The 17,331-nt window shown below is 46.0% G+C and overlaps 1 protein-coding gene across 1 annotated transcript in view; it reads left to right on the forward strand.

Annotated features, from left to right (window-relative positions):
* Window positions 1-17,331, forward strand: part of LOC147692378 (cytochrome P450 2G1-like) — an 847,409-nt gene that overhangs the window by 249,426 nt on the left and 580,652 nt on the right. The gene's annotated exons all lie outside the window — the stretch shown is intronic.

The following is a 17,331-nucleotide window of genomic DNA, read 5'->3' on the forward strand; positions in this document are numbered from 1 at the left end:
ACGTGAGATGATTTGTGTGGTTTCAGGACTAAGTTGATGTTCTGACTTGCTGTTTCCATTGAACTGTATTTTCCCTCAATGAATTTTCCCAAACAAAGTATCATGATGAGCCATGATGAGCCATAGCAGGAGGTAGAATACACCTAGTCCAAACCAGAACTCTAACCATGGAGAAACAAGATAAATTTCCTTGAATTGATGAAAGAGTTCTGTTTCTTTTTGTTTAAGAGTCTTTGTTTCTGGCTTCACTTCAGGGTCGTTTTGATCTTCAGAAAAGTTATCGAAGTTGATGAAGTAGCCAGAGGCAGTTCTGTCAATTGTTGGAATTGTTTTCTCAATTTGTCTTTCATTAGCACACTCTGATGCCACATCATTGTAGACTGGTGTTTCTTGATTAACTGTTTCAATCTGTGTTTCAAGGGGCACGAGTTCCATGGCATTATTGCATAGTCCCTCTCTGTGCACTGCAGGTTTCTCAAATGTGATTAGTCTTTCAGTTTGAACCTCTTGGATTGTTGCAAATTTGGGTATTCTGTTATTTCTTGGGAGTCCACTTGGCCTACTGTTGATTATAGGCCACATGATTGTGGTTTTACCAGGTCGATTGATACAACTCTGTTCTCCTTTTTACCAGCAAGGGGCGGTAGTATTACTGATCTTGTTCCGTTGATTGCTAAGACAGGTACTGCTTTTCTGTAAGAAGGCCCAAATTCCTTCTTCACCGCTATTTTCTCCCTGACTAGATCCCCAATCTTTGGAATCCAGACAGGTCTTGCTGGGGCTGGTGGTGCCTCTTCAGTGGTAGTTGGCTGTTGCTTTATTTTTATGTTGCTTAAGGATTTTCTTGTTTCATTCATGTCCTGTAAAACAGCCAAACGATCTTTGATGTCAAAGTCTTTATTCTTATCTTCTACCACTGATACCTGACTATCAAGGTCCTGAATGTGCATTCTAGTTCCGAACAATAGTTCGTACGGGCTGAAACCTTTTAGAGAATTTCTTGGCAAATTATTTAGACTAAGTTGGACACTTATTAAATGTTTGACCCACCCATCACCCGAACCTAATACCTTTGCCGTTATAGATTGCCTATGTCTCGGTTTTTTCTTTCCACTACACTGTTTCCTTCCGGGTGGAATGGACAAGAGAACCGCAACCCAACACCCATACTGGCCATGGCCTCCTTATAAGCTCGAGAGCTGAAAGCAGGACCCTGGTCAGAATGGAACATGGCAATTGCGTATGTGCCGATAAAGACTTGCAGATCTTTTATAACAATTGTGGCGTCAGCCAAGCGCTGGGGCCACATCCATATGAATCTCGTACATGAATCTACTGCGACCATGATATATTTATAGTTGCCATCCCTTTGTAGGGGACCACAGTGGTCCAGGTAAACACATGCTAATGGTTTATCTGAGACTAGAAGGGGCGTCTGCGCTGGTCGTTTCACCGTAGATACTTTTATTCTTTGGCATATTTCGCATTCTAATACATATTTCTTAGCTTGCATTCCCATGCGGGGCCACCAATATCTCTGTTTTAATAATGATATTGTTGCGGAAACGCCAGCATGTGCAGAAGCAAGCCCTTCGTGTGCCGCTGTAATTAGTCCTATCCTGTTTTCCATGTTTGGAATTACTCTATCCCCCACTCCAGGGATTCGAGCAAAAGGAACATTATTCGTATCTGTTAAATATAAGTACTTTTCTGGAAAGCCTTTTGGGAGTGTTTTTCTGTCTGGATAATAAAATCCAGATTTTCTTTTCAGTATGTTGTGGAAAATCTACATTTTTTGGCATGACACAGAGGCCAATATTATGCAGGTTTAAAGTGCATTCAATACATTATGAATTACATTAGACATAGGTTTAAAATAGCAACTTTTAGACATGCTTTCGTTAGACCAGTCGGCTGCTCTTAAAATGTCTTTTAAGCTCCCTCCCAAGGTGAAAGCTTTGGAGGCCGAGGCACCTCTAAGTGAATGAGCTCCAAAAATAGAGGTGTCTACACCTCCTTCAGTCATAACATCTTTTACCCATCTAGCTAAAGTAGGGGGAGAAACGGCTTTGTGAGGTTTTCTATGAGATATAATAAGTTGCATTATGTCGTTCCTCAAAAATAAGGGTTCTTCTTTCATATTCTTTCAAACATCGAACCACACATAATCTAGGATTACCATGAACGTAAGGGCAAAAAATGGTGGAGGAAAGAGTCTTACTGTTGACTGTTGACGTCTAGAGCTCTAATATCAGATGTACGTCTAAAGGAAACACTGCATAGAAGGGTTGTGAGTTCATAAGAGAGTCTATTAAGTGACAAATAACGATTATCACCCCAGTTGTCTAAAACCTGAAGAATCAGTTTAACATCCCAAAGGGAGGTGTACTTAGGGATCGGGGGTTTAAGGACCCTATTGCTTCTCATAATTTTCCTTGTTAAAGTGTTCTGACCTACAGGAAGTCCGTCTATTAAGGAATGACCAGCAGAAATAGCTGACCTATAGATGTTTACTGTCCTATAGGATAATCCAGAATCAAATAATTCTGTAAGGTATTTTATTACATGGACTACATCAGTTGAACCAGGATTGATAACCCGTTGAAAACACCAGCAAATCCATTTATTCCATGCCAGTCTATATGCTTTTCTTGTGCCATAACCCCATGACTCAGATATGAGTCTGAAAGCGTTTGGCGAAAGACCAGGGATTTCCTACTGTCTCCGGAAATCATCCATGCCATCGTATGAGGGAGCCTTCTTCTATTAGAGGATGTATTTCTCCTTGAGGGCCCAAAACCAGGGTCTTGAATTGGGAAATTATTAGAGGGAAGTCTATTTACATTTCTAAAATTACAGGGAACCATGCCTGAGATCTCCAAAGTGGAGTGACCACTACTACTGTTTCCCTGAATCTCCGAGTATGCAAGAGGAATCTGGGTAGCATGACAAATGGCGGGAAGGCATATGGCCTCAGATCTCTCCAATGCTGCAGGAAGGCGTTTCACGCCAGCAGCTTGAGGGTCTGGTTTCCAGCTGAAAAAGTGAGTTAGTTGGGTATTCAGCCTGTCTGCAAAGAGATCCATATCGAAAGGACCCCAAATGTGATTGATGTACAGGAATATTTCCCTGTCCAATTTCTAATTGCTGGAATCCTTGAAATTTCTGGAGAACCAGTCGGCTGCTCCATTGCTCAGACCAGGAATGTGTTGTGCTACAACTGTAATTCCTCTGTTTAAACAGTAACCCCAAAAGTCCTTCGATAGGTCCGCTAAGTCTTTCGAGTGTGAACCTCCCATCTTGGTCACATATTGGACTGCTGAGATGTTGTCCATGTGAAGCATTACACAACATTTCATCTTCTCTTGAGTGGGACTGTGAAGGAGCCCGCTAGGAGTTCTAAGCAGTTGATGTGCATGTTCCTCTCCTCTTCTGACCAACATCCCACTGTCGAAGCTTGTCCGCATCTCGCTCCCCAACCCTCTAGGCTTGCATCTGAGTCTATCACTAGTTCGGGTTCCTCCCCGAAGATTGCTCTCCTGTTCCAAGCCTGTGCGTTCTTGAGCCACCATTCCAATTCTTACCTTGACTACTGAACAAAGGATAAGATTTGGGAGTATGAATGATTTGTATGTAGGCATCTCCTTTTTAGTCTCTGAAGGGTGCGATAGTAGAGGGGACCGGGGAATATGGTTTGGATGGTAGATGATAAGAGACCCAGGATTTTCGCTAAATCTTTCAGTAAAATAGTCTTTGCTAGTAGGACTTTCTTTATTTCCTTTCGTAACTTTTTTAACTTGTCTCTGGGAAGGCGAAGTTCCGTGTGGAGGGTGTCCAAAACGAATCCCAAGAATTGTGTGTCTTGTGCTGGGGTTAGGCATGACATTTTTTGATTTATCACAAATCCCAATTTTTCCAATATTTCTATTGCCCACTGAGTATGAAGAGATAAAATATCTTTTGATTGACCCATTAAGAGGATATCATCTAGGTAGATAATTAATCTTACCCCTCTCGCCCTTAGCCATGTTGCTATCAGTCTGAGTACTTTTGTGAAGCACCAGGGTGCTGAAGAGAGACAGAAGGAGAGACTTGAGAATTCCACATCTTGTTTTGCCATGTAAAACTGAGATATTTCTGATGAGGAGGCCAAATGAGCATGGTAAGATAGGCCTCCTTGAGGTCTAGTTTTGTTAGCCAATCCCCTTTTCTTAAGATGTCCCTTGGGAGATAAATGCCCTCCATTTTGAAGTGGCAGTAAACTACCCATTCGTTCAAATCTTTTAAATTTATGACAGGCCTCATCTCTTTGTTCTTTTTCTCTACCAGAAATATATTGCTGACAAATCCACCCTCGAGGTGAGTTGTTTCTCTGATGGCGCCCTTGTCTTGTACCTCTTTTGTTACTAGTTGCGAGTGTTCTCGAGAGAATATGATTTCCTTTGGGATTTTGTTTTGAAAGGGAGTGTCTATGAACTCTATTCGATACCCTTTGACCGTTTGTAGAACCCAAGGGTCTTGTGTCACAAGGTTCCAGTTTCCAGAGAATTGGGCTAGTCTGCCTCCCACCTTTATAGGGAAAGGTAAAGGGTCTTTAAAATGACGTACCTGATGAGAATCCTCTCTGTCTTCTATCACCTCGGTTGTTTCTGAAGCGACCTCCTCTTTGTCTTTGAGGGTAGAAATGGAATAGCCAAAGGAATGGAAGGATCTATTCCCTCGAGGAAAGTAGGGTCTGGAGGAAGGTATACCGCGGCTGGGGAACCGACCCCTTGTCCGCCCGGCCCTTCCAAAAACTCTATCATTAAAAACTTTTCTGATATCTTTTTGTGATTTCTGTATGGAACTAAAGATTCCAACAAACTTTGCCATTTCTTTTATGAAGTTGTCGCCAAAGAGTTGGCCTTGGGAGGAAGCTCCCACTTCCTTGTTGGCAAGTTCTACAAGCTTTGGATCAAGTTTTAAAAGGATACTTTTTCTTCTTTCATTTGACAGGGCCGTGTTCGCGTTTCCAAGAAGGTAAACGGCTCTCTGTGTCCATTCTCTTAGCTCTTTTGGATCAACCTTGTCATCATTTAAGTAGGCAGATTCAGCCATTTCGAAAATATTAGTAAGTGGGCCAATGATGTCAAGAAGTCTGTCCTGACCGGACTTTAGCGACCCAAAACGAGGCTTGGACCATTAACATTGCCAAAAAGAAGAAAGGAAGAAAGAAATCCCCGGTGCGATCGCACTGGGAAGAGCGGCTGTACCGGGTTTATACCGAGTATTTTGTCCCGGGAGGGGAAGGTAAGGGGGCGGGCCTTGTGACCGCAAAGGGGTATATGTTTAGTTATTACAAATAGCGTACGCACCGGGAAGAGTGCCGGTCAGGGGAAAACGCCTTTATGATTTAAATGCGTGTTTGAGACCAATGACGAATGCGCACGGGCCGGGAGAGGAGGCTCGAGGGCCCGGCGCGTCAAGGTTGTGCGCGGGCTTGCAAGGGAAGCCTCGAGGCCCTGGCGTGCTAAGAACGCATTATTTAAACACTGGGGGCAGGGGAAGTGCCTGGTGTTGAATTAGAAGATTCAAGACTCGTTTGGGGTTGTCGGGGTGAGGTGGGGAGACCAAAAAGACGGGGATTAATAACGAGAGGTGTCAAAATTCGAGTACAAAGTATGAAGGGAACAAAATGAACATACCAAGTAAATAAGCATCTCACAAATAAAGAGAGGGATAAGATATATAAGGGGAGAAAAGGCACAAGTGGATAACAAGTCATATAAGATACATATTATAAGTCCCAATAAGCATCATTAACAAAATATTTGAGAGAGAGAAAAGGAGCACTTATCTGGTGAGCAGCAGCAATAAAAGAAGGAAGATGGCTGCCTGTTGCTAGTTTACATAGTAGTTCAGAATGTTTCTCAATGTTCAAATTGTTTTCTAATTGTTGCTGCTGTGTGAGCTGGCAATAAAAGGAAATTGCATAATATTGGCCTCCGTGTCATGCCATAAAACTCCAATTAGTGGACATTTTTTTAGTTTGAAAGCTTTTAATGGTCCCTAAGAGTGCATCAACATCTCTTTGCCATTTGGAACTGGGCCTTCAGTAAATTGTGGGTTGTATTGGACTTGCCCCTTTACTATTATGGTTGAAAATCTGGTGTACATCGGAGCTAGATTTCTCAAGATCTATTATTATGGATTGTCTTTCAATGACCAATACTCAGAGGTTCCCCTGGCTTGGTTATCAGAAACCTGCATTTAGCGAACTGGGTGTAATGAGTTATTTAATGATCCTTGCAATTTGCCTCCTTAAGCAAAGCTTTTAATAAAGTCCCTATATTGTCAAGTGTCAGTGCATGGTACAATCAGAATCAGTGAAGAGCTTGAGCATGGGATGTTAGTTTTTCTACCAATCAGATTAACCCATATTTATATCTTCTTGTGGAGCCTAATCATAGATTTTATTTAATCAGTTTTCATTTGGGCACTTTGCACTTTCTGGTAGGTTTTCTTAATCATGGTGGTTAGCATCAGAACCTCCCACCCTGCCTATGTAACAATTTTACAACATGAGGGGGCGCTAGAGGGCGCATACGCAAAAAGGCCGGGCTACTCTGAGGGTCCAGCGGCCCAGGAGACTTAATCTGACATCATCCTGCTCCTGCATGGACTCTACTTTCAAGAGCAAGTTAAACTAACGTTGGAAACGGCCTGGATACAACTGGAGTAATCCACTCAAAAACTGCTGAACTTGAATGCGGTAATTGGACCCTGCCCCAGGCCCTGCAGAAGGGCGGACGCAGAGAACCAGAGCAGAGCCCTGAGGGCTGAACCAAGGCCTGCTGGGATGCTCATTCTGGCCTAAGAGAGCACTGCAGTACACAGCAGGATCGATGCTCTGTCCCTGCAGGCCCAACAATTGGCAGCTGGGATTGTGGTGAGGCTCGGCCCCCACACATGACAGGAGAGGCACGGGTACAGGCCAACTCAGTGGGCCCTGGAATAGCAGGTATGCAGGGAGGGGCAGGTAAGCCAGGTGGGTATAGCTGGTGCCAACTGCTGCTGCAGAAGAGACCCGCCCTGGTCTATAATATATTGGCAGGCGGCGGGGCCTAACCTCTGCTCCTGCGGACCTGGCTGCATGGATTAATAGCAGCAGTGGATACCACAAGGCAGATCCCTGATCCACAACGGTGGCTGAGGCACGACTGTGGGTGATTCCGGCAAGTAAACCAGACTCCCCTGGATTTGAAGAGACTGGGCCTATCAAGCCAAGGAGACGAGGTGCCAGCGCCGAGCTGGCTGCGGGTGTCAGGCTCTGCGAAATATTAGCACTGTCCTGAGTGAGAAGTGAGGCCCGAGGGATGGCCTGTCTCTGGAGGCCTGGGCCCTGCAGCAGCGGGCGGCTAAGGCTGCTGCAGGATCTGGCCTCTGGTAACCTGGAGCAGTGAAAAAGCAATTAAGTGTCATGTGCATGGAGATTGGGAGCTGCCGGCAAACACAGTGGGACTGGACAGAACAGGGTCCTCTCTGCTCAATTAGTGCCCAAAAGTGTCTGGATGCGGTACCCTTCCCAGTGATAAGAGGGGGAGGGAAGAGAGGGGAACTGCCTTCCTCCCCAATAGCAGCAAGGAGAGATAAGAATCCGGGGAAGAACCCCACTGCTCATGAGGAGTAGATCCATTGCATGGGGTATTGACTGCCAGTGAGGAGCGGTCGAGACATAAGAACCGGATACATTCACATCCGTCTTGGTGGGCAACTGAGGAGAGGCAGAATTAACACCCTAAAAAGCAACAAGATCATACTCGTAACGCCGCACTGTAACCCCACTGAACGCCGAGATATGACACGAGGCTAGATAGCCGCACCAGCTAAATCAGACTCCTCACGGAAAAGCCAAGACAGGCAGAACTGATGAACCAATAATTAACAACTGGTCAGACTAAACAAGCACCTTGGGTGACACTCACTGGCAACTACCCGCCATCATCAAACAAAGTTAGCAACTCCCAGGCATCAGGCGAGCTGATCAGAGCAACCAATTTAACCCTACTTCGGAGGCGAACACTGCAGACACTGCACCACTTAGTCCGGGGGAAGCAATAACCAAGCACAACAGCTGGGCAAGACAGACAGGACAGAAACGAAACAGGCTAAACTTCCATTTGAGCCCCAGAAGACACTCTGAGGCCAGAGCGAGCAGCAGCCCATTGATCCACCACACAATACTCTGCAGCCTGCAAAATATGACCTAAAAGGGCTCCTCATTACCATGAAGCACAGCCTTACCTCAATAGAGACTAAAATGGACACCGGGGGAGATTTACTAAGCTTTTGCGCCGTGTTTGCGCCACAATTTTTTTTTTTATAATTTAATTTCCAGCACTTAACTTGTTTAGCGCTGGGAATAACGTAAAAGTAATGTGAAACAGGGCATTGAGCTGCTTCACATTACTTTGCACCATGGGGGCATACCAAGGGTGCTGCATGGGCATTCTCATGCAACCACCAAGGTTTCTCACGCTAAACCCAATTTACTAAAAACAGTAGAGTGGGTTTAGTGTGAGAAAACTGTGCCCTTTTCAACTAGGCGCAAGGAAGGAGAAATGCTTTCATTTTGCCTTCCTTTCCCGATTTTGCATGCATGCTGCAACGTACAGTACGCATACAAAGTGGGGAAAGTTTTCCCTTGTGTCGGGCATAGTGTTTTTTGCAGGAAGGGTACCCTTCCTGTATAAAACCTATGCTGGACTCATGCACACACTCTAGCGCTGCCGCTCTAAGGTGTGTGCATGGCACACAGCAGCTATAATCAGCACTGGCACAAGGGAAAGGGGAGGAGATAGCCATATCTTTGAAGAAATGGTACTCTCCTGCTCTCTCCCTGTTGCCCATCTTTTTTGAAAATCTCCCCCATCATGTGCAATAGGATAAACTTCATGGCCCAAAAACTGGAGAAACACGATACACGCATTTAGGAAGCAGAGCAACACATTTCTGATCTGGAAGCTACTGCAACAGCCAGAAACTTAGAGTTATCGCAAATGGACTGCCTGGTATATGTCACTGCCACTAAAAATGAAGATCTTGAGGCGCGCTCAAGGCGCAACAACATGGGCATCCTGGTAGTGCCGGAAAGCGCCAACACCGGCAAAATGGAAAAATATGTTGAGCAACTGCTTTGCAAGATCTTCGGCACTAACGCATTTTCTGCCCAACTGGTAGTAGAAAGAGTGCATCAATCCATAGGGCCCTGACCACCGCCGGGAGCACCGGCCAGGCTTATAATAGCCAAGTTACTCAACTACAGGGACTGGAACACAGCTTTGTGGATAGCAAGAATGAAACAGTGACTTGTGTACGAGGGGCACAATATTGCTTTATGCCCTGATTTCAGGCTCGTGGGCCAAGAAGCCAGGAAAAAATGTATATCAGCCAAGAAGAAACTACTCCAGGTGCAAATAGATTATAGGATGATGTACCCGCCCGGCTCCGAGTCATTCATCAGGGAACTCAGCAATTCTTCACAAACCTGCAACAAGTAGAGGGCTTCCTTAAGAAATTAAGGAAACAGCAGTCGAGTCGGGAGAGAGAGAACTCGGAAGACCAATCACCATCACAGTTGTCAGACAAAGATTGACTGAGATAATACCGGACTGGTCATGAGTATGAACTGTGAACTGCATGATCAAACATGTCCCCCAGGGGCATTGACCAGCATATGATCTGTGTATTTGTAATCTTAATTGTCTAAATAGACCTATGCGATTTAGTGAGCACATATTCTCACATTCCTGGGTGCCCATCTCCCTTCCCTTTATTCGTGGGTGCCCCTCTCCCTACCCTTCTTTAATTTCAGAGAAGATGAGAGCGGGTTGACGTGCCCTCTGATATAATCCCACAGGGTGATTCCCCAGCTTCTGTTTCCCTTTTTATAAAGCATTTGAGTGATTCACCTTGGTGTGAGTTTCTGTTTCCTGTTTTACTTGTTGTCCACCCTGTAGGAAGGTGGATATCTGACTATGGTTACCCCCAAACCTTTTGCCTGGTGTTTAGCTGGTTTTTGACATAGTTGGCCTGGGATCCTGCTATTCTGGGCCCCAGGCTGATTGCTCACTCCTTAAAATGGACTCCATGTACCCTAGGTGCATAACATAATTGGAACTGGTTCACCTTATAGGCCCCTGTAACAGTGTACCATAGGTACCCAGGGCATAGGTGCATCCAAGGCCTACCAGGGGCTGCAGCATGTATTGTGCCACCCCTGGCCTGGCCTCCATATTTGACACAACTGGCTGATCACTCAGCTGGGGTAAGTTGGTGTAATCACCTCTTACTTAGATATAGGATCCCTGTATCTAACCTTAAACTGGACACATGTTAACCTGTAAGCCATTCCTATGGAAGGCCCCTGCAATCCTGGGGGCAGAGTGCGTGGTTACATGTGGGATGGTGCTCTAGCATGAGCTGAGCCTGTCTGCAGCTGTCGGGAACCACTCCCTAAGCTGTTCTGGGATATTGCCATACCATATACTCTTAAGTGCATTATAATCCTCGCGGTTATATGCTATCTTTGGTTTGGCTTTATCAAAACATGTCAAGTAAGGTGTCATACAAATTGGAATACTATCCCCTCGACAGTTCTGTCGACGGGGATAGCATTCCACCCTTTTAGAGGGACACGACATGTGTGTAGCCTTAACCCCGGTTAAAGTTAACCAGAGCCTCAGCATCACAAAATGGATGCTGCCACCACAGACATAAGTCTGACCTCCTGCTGCTGGGAGTCCTTCCAGCGAGGAGGGCTTGGACAAAGGGTTTCCTGCCTTGGGAGGTGCGAGCACCACCCCAGACAGGGTTTTGTGTATTGGGTAGGACAGGGCTGAATAGATTGAGACATGCCCGGGGCACACAAGGTGTCCCTGTGCATAAGCCAGTCCAAACCGGTCCTGGGACTTTCCAGACCCAGGCCTGGCGAGGAGCTGGACAAAGGAAAGGGGGTGTAACCGCCCCCCTTCTTGGTTCCACCCAGAGGATGGACCTAGTAGGTGATCCTCCCCCTCAGATTGGGAATAAGAGTGGGAGCAGTGCCAGAGCACTTCAGATCATCCTGAATCAACTTGAAACTAAGAAGACGACTGGACTTCGATATTCTGCTGCACAGAAGACTGAAGAGAATCTCCCTTGTGGCCTAGGAGTGGCCACCCTGTGAATACAGGCACCAACCAGCGCATCAATGTCTGCTTTGCTGCCGCCTCCCGCCAGAGCCCGAGCCCAGAGCCTGACAAGATCCAGACTCCCAGACTTCTCACAGCCCGATCCACAGTCCCTGCAAAGAAGGGACCCGTGGAGGCACCGAGAGACGTGGGACCGGCCATCTTGGAAGACACCCGAAGAGCTGACAGCGCAGCAACCAAGGCACCCTCGACATTGTGCTTTGGGGACTGAGAACCCCCATCACCGAGCAGCCCTTGCACCGAAGATCAGCCTCCCAGCATCTCCACAATCTGCGTGGGGCCCTTTTGCATTGTGCCACTTGACGCGCCACCTGGCCACTAGCCACGTGGTCAGCGGCCATCTTGGCGACGAAACTGACAAACTACACTGCTGGTCTGGTTGCTCCAGACTTGCCCTAGCTCCTGTAGAAAGGAGCCCTCGCTCTGACCTTGCTGGTCCGAGTGATAAGCATTTTCTGATTTCTGCGTGGCTTGCATTAGCCAAGGCCTGTTTACTCTGATCAAGTTGCCGACACCGCCAACAACAAGAAGCCTGCGTTGGACAGCTCATGACTGACTCCTGGACGTCCTCGACCCCCGGTGTCCACGTGGCTGCAGAGAGAAGCTACACCTCAACGCCTGTTTGCACCCGACATCGCCTGGTTCCAATCTGGTTCCACGGTAGTCACTGGCTAGTGACTTTGAGCATTGTCCCCTCTGCTTTCAGGTCTTCACATCTTCAGATCCACCCTTGGATCCACCGGAACTCTTCACGTTGAGCCGCCTGCAGCATCTTCAGCTCCAAGCACCATCGACCAGCGTGACGAAACCCGACACTACTTCGACCCTGTGCACCCGCTTCCTGTGGGTGAGGTAACTCAGCTCTGTCGGTGTTACTACACTGGTACACACCTCTAGGGCCTGTGTCTCAAGTTTCAGCTTTATAGGTCACCGGGAAGGTTCCGAACTAACTAACTTTGTACTTTTTACGCACCATAGACTTTACATTGGTGAGTGCGTGCACTTTAAACACTGCACCCGAGTCCCGCGGGCCTTTCCCGACTTAGTCACTGCTAGTCCCGATCAGCTCCAGTGATTCCCAAGGCCCTAGGCCTCTTTCCTTTTAGATCGGTATCTCTTATACCACTTTCTTAGTATATGGTTTGAGTGGCCACCCGCCCTCATCCATATTGTGCAACTTTTGTGTATTTTAAACTGTCTTGTGTTTTAACGCTTGTGCTTCTGTGCTCATAAAGAGTCCAGGGGATACTTTTAGTTAATAAATCCATATATATATTTTCAATATATATCTGTGTGGTGTCCTTTCATTTGGTATTCAAGGGGGTTGTGTATGGTAATACAGCTGGCTTCACATGCCTTTCAGAGTTTAGCCTAAGACTGCTTTGTCCACGTTACCACTAGGATAACTGGTCTATAAGGTTGACTTCCAACCAATCATCATAAGGGTTGTTTGGCATGGTACAAAGTGATCACTAGAATTAGTGAGCATTACATACCAGGCCAACTTCTCACACACCCCTCCCCTTCTTTCCATTAGGGAGTTATATTGTCCCTTTATTATATAGTCAACTGCTGCAGTTTAGTCTGAAACAATTGCACAGACCTGCTATGGGGTTTATAAGTGAACCACATTTGCTGCCAAGATAGTTACAGATCAGGACTGTATGGGAGGATACAAGGATCACAACAAGTTGGGGGTGTCGATGTGGGCGGGGAGGGTAGACAGGAATGTTTGTTTACAAGCCCATCACCTCATAGTGAAAGGTATGACTTGCACTTGCTAAAGCGCACACAGCACACAATGCTTGGTTTACTATACTCTAGGACAGACTATACAAGGAGCCATTTAGATGACAGAATCCTGTCCCCAACCAGAGATACATTTTATATCCTGGAACGTTAGAGGACTTGTGAACCCACGTAAGTTCTGTCAAATACTGGCATACCTGGACAGACATGGGATACACGTAACAATGCTACAAGAAACACACCTAGACCCTAAGCAGCCCCAGTGGTTTGCTGCCTGATGGGCAGGACACAACTGTTTGCATACTTCTCTACCTACTTGCGTGGCACCACAATCCTAGTTAAAAAAAGCACTTCATATATACATATGGGCTCCATTGCAGACTCTCAAGGTCGCTTCAGCATACTGTGGGGTAAACTAGCTTCGCATTCCGTAACACTACTTAGTTGCTATGGGCCCAATATTGATGACCCAATGTTTTTCGCTAATCCGTGGGAGAAGTACCAGACATGCGCTCCTCCCATGTTATCTGGGGGCGACTTCAACATGACAGTTAACCTGACACAGGACAGATCGCATCCACAACCTCATCACTATACCATGTCCAATGACAGGTGTGTGACATCATAACAGAGAACTGCCTAATGGACACCTGGTGATACTTGCACCCAGAACGGTGAGAGAGTACATACTACACTGCGGTACATGCAGCATGGTTGAGGCTGGATTACTGGGTGATCTTTAAGAAGCTCAGCATGTGGCTGACCGGGTGAAAAATCTTGCACATACCTATTCGGACCACACCCAGTAATGAGCCTGCCATGCCAGTTGAGTGCATCCCTCATATGGTCTGGTGCCTAAATCCTACTATGCTACTGGGCTCAGTATTCCAAATGGAAACAGACCATGAAATCCAAGATTACTTAAAACGTAATGTGGGCTTGGTTAAGTGAATGACGACAGTGTGGGAGGCGTTTAAAGTCACCATCAGGGGGATCTGCCTTGCCAATGAGGAAGGGACCTGCGCTCGACACTCACTCATTTAGAAAATGAGATAAAAACAACTGAGCAGGACAATAGCCGCTCACTGTCTGTACACAGACGAACAACACTCTGAGATAAAATAACTGAATATCAGGACACAGCAGATAGAGAATGTCTGTTCCGAAGCAAATATTTTAAGGCCCGTAGATATGGGGAAGGGGAAAGGCCAGGTAAAGCACTAGCTGAGCAGATTTGTATGCCCCGCTTCTCGAACTATGTTCTGGAAATCCAAACCCCAGAAGGAAAGACAGTTAGGGATACGTCAAAAATTCTCTACGCATTTCAGGCCTTTTACTCCTCACACTAAACCACAACACGGCAACAACCATTTATGCTGCAGCAATATCTAGAGCCGGTCACTCTTGGCTGGCTGGGTGATACTCAGAGGGAATTTTTCTCTGCTGTGATAGAAGTAGATGAAACTCGGGCAGCGATTATGCAATTCCGATCCGGCAAAGCCCCCGGGCCAGATGGCATACTAGCCGATTTTTATAAAACATATATAGAACACTTAGCTCCTATGCTTAAAAAGGTGTATGAAGAAGCTATGAAGGAAGGCACTCTACCACCCACAATGAGGGCGGCATCCATCATTTCCATACTTAAGCCTGGGAAACCAGCTTATAGGTGTGAATCCCACAGACCACGTTCCATGATAAATTGCGACATGAAAATATTAGCCTCTTGAGCCTCTTCGTGGGCCCATTAGTACTGCCAGAACAAGCAGGCTTTGTGCCAGGACGGGCCACCTCTCACAATTTCAGAACCCTGTTCACGGTAAGGCAAGATATAGATCCGGATCTCGCAGTGGTGGCAGTGTTTTTGGATGCCACCAAGGTGTTCAAATCATTAGAATGGGACTACCTGTTTGAAATATTTCATAGGATAGGCATGCCTCATAGCTTTCTGTCTTGGATACAACTGCTATACCTCAAACCATGGGCCAAAGTAGTGGTAAACGGTGCCAGCTTGACCCGTTCACGATCACGAGAGTCATTAAACCGCCTGGTGAACGTGCACTTTAGAAGACAATTTTAACATAACATAACGAGAGGTATGCGACAGGGGTGCCCGCTCTCACCGCTATCATTTGCCTTAGCTGTCGAACCGTTAGCAGCTAAGCTCCAGAAGTACCATCTGGAGTGAGGTCTTGAGTACCCCACCGGACATGTGCTACTCTCACTATATGCAGATGATGTCACACTATATCTGCGGGAACCCCAGATTAGCCTCAACCCCATATTAAGAGTGTTCCTTGTTTTTGGAGAATTTTCAGGGGTCATAATTAACAGGGGGAAATCCCAGACTTATCCCAACTTATCCAATGGATTACCCTATTGAGTGGAGCCCTGATGAAGTGAAGTATTTGGGGATAAATGTCTCCAGTGATAGGACGGGGCTGCTCCCAGTCCCAGCAAACTATGGAAAAAGCATTAGAGCGCTTAACAGAATTGGTCTCTAGATGGATTGCCATGCACTTGTCCCTTGCAGGGAGAATATTCCTCATGAAAGTGGTCATACTACCTAAACTGTTATACTTATTTAACAATATCCCTCTTGCTCTTCTTTATGGCCCTGAAAACCCAAAAGATACGGCTCGCCTGGGGGGGAACAACATCGACTGAAATTGGAGATCCAGACCTTGCATTGCACGCAAGGAGGATTTGAGACCCAGATTTTGAACTGTACTATCTTTGCGCACAGGTGCATTACGCAATATATCGGTTTAACCCCCCTCCATATATGCCACACCTAGCGGTAGAACAATGCTATGTGCAACCTATGCCGCTGTCGGCATTCAAAGCCACACAGGCAAAAGCAAGAGATACTGGCTCCACTACGGTGGCATGCACTGGCACAGCATGGCACAAAATTGCGAAAAGGTTGGACATTGGAATTATATACTCACTCCTGCTCCTGGTGGCGCGACACCCCGGACTAAAAGTAACCCAGGAACTAAGATGCAGCCAACTATTAGATAAAATTGGTATTGGGAAATGAGGAGACCTTTATGTTAATCGGGTTTTTTGTACTAAAGAACGTTGTTTTGCAGACAGGGACCCTGCGGCAATGGACCTATTTACGTATGTAAAACTGAGGCAGAGTGTGAGGGCGCCTACTCCAGACTTCCCTAACAAACCGCCTATACTAATCCCACTACATCGCTTACTACAAAGTATAGACCCCATACATGTCGTATTTCTTATATACCATAGCACGCGGCAGCAACTCAGACAGCCAGGGGGACAGCTCAGATACAATGGATGGGGGATCTGTGTGAACCCCTTGGTGACGACAAATGGAGCTACTGCTGTCAACAAACAGAAAATGTATCTGCGAGCAGCCGGCTGCGTATCATACATTTTAAATATATTCATAGATTATAATACACCCTCGCTAAAATGTTCAAATTCAAACTACGTGACAATGATGCCTGCAACCGATGTGGACAGGAAGCTGCAGGGTTCCTACATGTCGCATGGGAATGCGCGCTGTCAAACCCTACTGGAGCCAGGTCTTTGTAGCCTTAGGACAGATGACTCTGATGTTGCTAACAGAATTACCAGTAGTTGCACTATTGGGATACATGGAAGGCATACACTCAGCATATAAATGATATGTGAGGCTGGGATTATTACTGGCCGCAGGGTGGCGTATAGATGGGACAGAGGGAGGGTGCCTAAATTTAAAGAATTGATTTGAGACCTTCTTTTTTGGCAGGAACAGACATTAATCTATGCAAAGCAACTCCCAGAATCCTCTAGGCCAAAAGACAATTGGGACCCCCTCTGGGGTATCTGGTAACTCATAGACATACTGGGTGGACAGGACGACCCCCCTCTTCTCCCCCCCCCTAATGGACAGGAGTGAGAACCCCCACCAAGAGTCCCAAAAGGGGCATGAGCATAGCGGGAAACCTAAGCTACATATAGGACACTGCTTGAGATCCAGAAAACCAGGCACAAGTTAAAAGGTACGGATTATTAGATACATAAGAAAACACAACTCATTAGCCAATCATCTGAGTTATAGTGCTAGATTTTAAAATGTATATGAGCCAAATTGTTGTAATATGAGTGCTGCTTACCAAATGAGATTGAGATATAACCGATGTGCTCATGATGTTGAACATATGTATTGTTTTAAAAATGACAATACAAAAAAAAAAATAATGCAGTGTTGGATCGGGATTCTTTTGTATTTATGATAGCTTTGCAAGAAATGTACATTGGAATAGTTATATTATGTACTATCTTGTTTCTTAAGTTATCATTTGCACTTCTCATGGTTTCCATTGAATTTAGCATC

This window comes from Lissotriton vulgaris, chromosome 9 (assembly GCF_964263255.1).
Source record: "Lissotriton vulgaris chromosome 9, aLisVul1.2, whole genome shotgun sequence".
Taxonomy (NCBI): domain Eukaryota; kingdom Metazoa; phylum Chordata; class Amphibia; order Caudata; family Salamandridae; genus Lissotriton; species Lissotriton vulgaris.